This window comes from Mustela putorius, unplaced genomic scaffold (assembly GCF_011764305.1).
Source record: "Mustela putorius furo isolate JIRA1106 unplaced genomic scaffold, ASM1176430v1.1 tig00000870_pilon_pilon_pilon, whole genome shotgun sequence".
Classification (NCBI taxonomy): domain Eukaryota; kingdom Metazoa; phylum Chordata; class Mammalia; order Carnivora; family Mustelidae; genus Mustela; species Mustela putorius.
In genome coordinates, this window is record NW_025421503.1 from 2468285 (window position 1) to 2474342 (window position 6058).

At 34.5% G+C, this 6058-nt stretch overlaps 1 pseudogene; it reads left to right on the forward strand.

The window, feature by feature from the left end:
* The first annotated feature begins 5258 nt into the window (after positions 1-5258).
* LOC123393505 lies at positions 5259-5366 on the forward strand (annotated as a pseudogene).
* Positions 5367-6058: the final 692 nt, after the last annotated feature.

Sequence of the window (6058 nt, forward strand, 5' to 3'; positions counted from 1 at the left end):
TGTCCCATTCCCTGGCCCTGAAATAATTCACTTCCTATTTCTGTCCTGACTTCCACTTACTACCTCTTTCCCATAGGCATCGAAACTAGAATGCTTAAAAAGGTTGTTCTAATGAGGTGCTCAAGTCTCTAATACAGAAAATATTTCTTTACAAATAATTAAAAAATAACTGGTTACTATTTATTGACTTATTTTGTGACCTAGGCTCAGTGAGAAGCACATTACATTTTCTCATTTAATCCCATGGCAATCCTATTTTTCCCACTTCTGGGGAAAATTGTTCAGAAGATCTGGTAAAATAACTAAGGCCTAAACGATTGGAAAAGAACCTGAATTCAGGCCCAGATCTGTCCAACTCCATTTTCAGGCATTTTGCTATCACACTATCCTGCCTCTTACACACGCTATGCTTATTCTTCATCCCAATAACTGTGAAATCAAGTGTATTATACCCCATCCTCCCTCACAGTAACCCTTATCCCATTTTATTTGTTGGCTCATTTCTACAACAATGGATATTATGTAATAGATACTAAAATTGTTACAGATGGAATGAATTTTATTTTTTAACTATACCAGAGAGCCTTGACTGAAGCTGTTTTAAGTCTCATACTTTATATATGCATTACTTCTTTTAATCACCAAAGCAACTCTGTGAAATATATACTGTTCTACACTTTATTAATAATCTGAATTAACTAGTTTTTCCAAGTCTACTACATGGCAGAAGGGGGACAGAGTCCAAAGCCCATCGCATGGACAAAACAATAAATAGAACCGTGGAGGCACAATCACCATTTGGCATATACTGGCTGTAAATGGAAACTAGAGAGTCCATTTTCATATAATGACAGGCAAATAAGTCACATCACAAAATTATGGTAAACCTGACACATTATATGTAGGTAATTTGATCTCAACCCATTTGTAATAATAATGAGATGCAAAATTTTATGAATGATTCCTGTGATGTTAGGCATGATTTTAAGGAAAAATTTACTTGCAGTAATTTATTTAATCCTCACAAAGTCCAGTGACATGGATGATATTATTATGACCATTGTTTCAGGTAGAAAAACAGAGAGGTTAGATAATTTGACTTAAGTTACACAATGAAAAGTTCAGACAAAATTTGGAAAACCCAGTTACCATTTTGGTTTTTCTGAAATGCCATGAAAGGGGTGAAGGAACTTTACTGTTTGCTTTACAAAATCAGACCATTTGCATAATTCATCATGGGGATGTTTGACTTTTTTTTTTTTCTACTATTTTAGAGGAGACATATGTCTAGTTGATCCCTTAAAGGGATAAAACCAGAAATTTGTTTAGTGACCTATATCTGTTAAATAGTTTCTTTTGTATTTTGGCTCATAAACATTTACATCTCTTGAAAGTCATGTAGGTTTTCATTTTCTTTTTTAAAGAATGTTTGGTTTGAATATTACTCAATTTTTATTTTAAGAGAACACACCAAGAATGCATATTCCTGCTCAGTTACTTATTAACACAAGTTGTCCCATCTTTGGAATACAGAATGAGACTGCCTCCATCAGCCATGCAAGTATCTTCACACTGTAGGTGTAATACCATCCGGGAAAAACTAGGTGGTTTTTTAATATTTAAACAAAACCCTCCATAATAAGTGTTTGCCACAAGGTGGCAGTGTTATCCAGTTTGGGAACCCAAAGTCTAAATGATTAATCAAAGTATACATACTCTTAATTTGAGGTTTTTGTCATTTCCAGATGTTATCAGAAAATTTTTTTAAAATCTTATTAGTCTTAACATACTATTTTGTTACAGTCTAGGTAGTGAATTATATATGGCAAGACCTGCCAGATTCTAAGATTTCAAACTGCATGCATTGTCTGCTCTACCAAAATGTTTTAAATTTAATATAATATATAAAGCCACCACCAATATATCTAAAAATATGGATATGTTTATGCGTTAAAATGACTTCAACTCAGAATGTGCCCTTTTCTGAAGAAGCTAAGTAAAATCCTGTATTCTAAATTCTGACCCTAGCTTGGTGTCATCTAAAGGAATATGCACAGTTTAAAAAGGCATTTGTATAGTTTTAATCTATAGCAAACAGAATTTAAGTTTGTTGGAATCTTCATATACTTCAGAGCCAATATTTTTTCTCCTACCCCTTTAATTTTTAGTTTTTGCTTCTGTTAAATGCAAATAAAAAGAAATAAAAGAAAAAGAAAAGACAGAAGATTGAGTGGACTGGAGGATAGGGGGTGTGTGGGAGGGAGGGGTGGATCTTAATGTAGGGAGCCAGACTAGAACAGGGCTAACATATGGGATATCTTCTGAAATAAAAACTTAGAGTGCTTTGGAGGCATCTATCAGTAAGTACCACTTAATATTTTCATAATATTTGCTATATTTTATTTTATTTATTTTATTTTATTTTATTTCAGAATACATGCTTATTTTAAAATATTTGGAATATATCTGACAGACAGCCAAAAAGAAAAAATACCTCACCACTTCACTGTGATTGGAAATGAGCACACCCAAGAATTTGAAATTTATTTCCAAATAGCAGTAAATTTCCAATTAAGTGAAAACTATCACTTTGCTCATGCATGAGGACAACGTTGAGCAACTTTTCATGTGTCTGTTGGCCATCTGTATATCTTCTATGGAAAAATGTCTATTCATGTCTTCTACCTGTTTTTAATTGGATTTTTCATTTTTGTGTGTTGAGTTTTATAAGCTCTTTATATATTTTGAATACTAACCCTTTATCAGATATCTTCTCCCACTCCACAGGATGCCTTTTAGTTTTGTTGTTTCCTTCACTGTGCAGAAGCATTTTATTTTGATGAGGTCCCCATAGATTATTTTTGCTTTCAATTCACTTGCCTCAGGACACATATCTAGAAGTTGCTATAGCCAATATCAGAGGTTACTGCCCATGTTCTTCTCTGGGATTTTTTTTTTAATTTTTTTTAAGATTTTTAATTTTATTTATTTGACAGAGAGAGATGACAAGCACGCAGAGAGGCAGGCAGAGAGGGAGAAGAGGAAGCAGGCTCCCCGCCGAGCAGAGAGCCCGATGCGGGGCTCGATCCCAGGACCGTGGGATCACGACCTGAGCCGAAGGCAGTGGCCCAACCCACTGAGCCACCCAGGCGCCCCAGTCTTCTCTGGGATTTTAATGGTTTCCTATCTCACATTTAAGTCTTTAATCCATTTGAGTTAATTTTTGTGTTTGGTGTAAGAAAGTGGTCCAGATTCATTCTTATGCATGTGGCTGTCCAGTATTCCCAATACCATTTGATGAAGAGACATTCTTTTTCCCATTGGATATCCTTTCCTCCTTTGTTGAAAGTTAATTGATGATATAGTTGTGGGTTCATTTCTGGGATTTCTATTCTGTTCTATTGATCTTTGTCCTTTTTTTTTTTTTTTTGCAAGTACCATACTGTTTTGATTACTGTAGCTTTGTAATATAATTTGAAGTCTAGAATAGTGTTGCTTTTCTTCTTATCTTTTTTTTTTTTTCTTTTCTTTTCCTCCCCCCCCCCTGCAAGGTTACTTTGACTATTTGGGATCTTTTGTAGTTCCATAAATTTTAGCAGTTTCTTCTAGCTCTGTGAAAAATGCTGGTGGTATTTTGATGGAATTGCATTAAATGTGTAGCTTGCTTTGGGTAGTATAGACATTTTAACAATATTTGTTTTTCCAATCCATGAGCATGGAATGTCTTTCCATTTCTTCATGTCATCTTCAATTTCTTTCCTCAGTGTTTTATAGTTTTCAGAGTACAGATATTTAACCTCTTTGGTTAGGCTAATTCCTAGATATCTTGTGGTTTTGGATGCAATTATAAATGGAAATGATTCCTTAATTTCTCCTTATGCTGCTTCATTGTTGCTGGGCTGATTACAGATTTCTGTAATTTGATTTTGTATCCTGAAACTATACTGAATTCATGTATCACTTCTAGCAGGTTTTTGGTCAAGTCTTTAGTGTTTTCATTATATAGTATCATGTCATTTGAAATAATATGGATGCCTTTTCTTTTTTTAAAATTTAATTTTATTTTTCAGGGTTTCAAGATTCATTGTTTATGTACCACACCCAGTGCTCCATGCAATACGTGCCCTTAACACCCACCACCAGGCTCACCTATCCCTCACCCACCTTCCTTCCAAACCCCTCAGTTTGTTTCTCAGAGTCCACAGTCTGTCATGGTTCATCTCCCCCTCCGATTTCCCCCACTTCACTTTTCCTTTCCTTCTCCTAATGTCCTCCATATTATTCCTATGTTCCACAAATAAATGAAGGCATATGATAATTTTGTAACCTGACTGCTGTGGGTGATACAATGTTAAATAACTGGTGAGAGTTAGACATCCCTGTCTCCTTCCTGACTGTCAAAGAAGAGCTCTCAGTTTTTGCCCAATTTAGGATAATACTAGCTTGAGTTTTTCATAGATGGCTTTAGGATTTTGATGTATGTTCCCTCTAAACCTCCTCTGTAGAGGGTTTTTTTTTTTTAATCATGAATGGATGCTGTACTTCATCAAATGCTTTTTCAGCATCATTTGAAATGATCATATGGTGCTTATCATTTCTTTTATTAATGTGGTATATAGCATTTCTTGATTTGTGAATAATGAGCACCATTTCCTCATGGGAATAATTCCCACTTGATTGTGGTATATAATTGTTTTAATGTATTGTTGCCTTTGGCTTGTTAGTATTTTGTTGAGGATTTTTGCATCTATGTTCATCAGAGATACTGGCCTGTATTTCTCTTTGTGGTGTTTTTATCTGGTTTTCATATCAGGGTAATAGTGGCCTGATAGAATGAATTTGGAAGTTTTCCTTGCATTTCTGTTTTTTTTAAAACCTGTGAAGTCATCCAGAGCTAGACTTACTTATTGGGAGTTTTGTGATTACTAATTCAATTTCTTTGCTGGTTATTGGTCTGTTCAAGGTTTCTATTTTTTCCTGTTTCAGTTTGGTAATTTATCTTTCCAGGGCTTTATCCCTTCCAGTTTGTCCAATTTGTTGGCATGTAATTTTTCATAATATTCTCTTATAATTATATTTCTGTGAAGTTGGTTGTTATGTCTACTTTCTTTTTATTTTATTTATTTTGGTCCTTTCTGTTTTCCTTTTGATAAGTCTAGCTAGGGGTTTTAACAATTTTATTAATTTTTTGAAAGAGCTGGTTTTATTAATCTGTTCTACCGTTTTTCATTTGTTTCTGTATCATTTATTTCTGCTCTAGCTTTGCGCAGTGGCAGTATCATAGCCAATGAATTTTATCCGAGGCGCGATTATTGCTAATTTATTTCTGCTCTACTCTTTATTATTTCTGTCCTGCTGGCTTTAGGCTTTGTTGTTCTTTTCGTAGCTTCTTTATATGTAAAGTTAGGTTGTGTATTTGAGACTTTTTGTGCTTCTTGGGATAGGCCTATATTACTATATGCTTCCTTCTTAGGACTGCTTTTCCTGCATCCCAAAGATTTTGAACAGTTGTTTTCATTTTCATTTTTTTCCATGAATTTTCAAAATTCTTCTTTAATTTCCTGGTTGACCCATTCATTCTTTAGTCGGATGCTCTTTGGTCTACATGTATTTGAGTTTCTTCCAACTTTCCTCTTGTGGTTGAGTTCTAGGTTTAAAGCGTTATGGTCTGAAAATATGCAGGGAATGATCCCAAACTTTTGGTACCAATTGAGACCTGATTTATGACCCAGGATGTGATCGATTCTGGAGAATGTTCCATGTGCATGACAGAAGAATATGTGTTCTGTTGCTTTGGGATGGAATGTTCTGAATATATCTGTGATGTCCATCTGGTCCAGTATGTCATTTAAAGCCTTTATTTCCTTGATCTTTTAATTAGATGATCTGCCCATTTCAGTGACGGGGGTGTTGAAATCCCCTACTATTATTGTATTATTGTTGAAGTGTTTCTTTGATTTTATTATTAATTGGTTTATATAATTGGCTGCTTGCATGTTAGGGGCATAGATATTTAAAATTGTTAGATCTTCTTGTTGGACAGACCCTTTAAGTATAA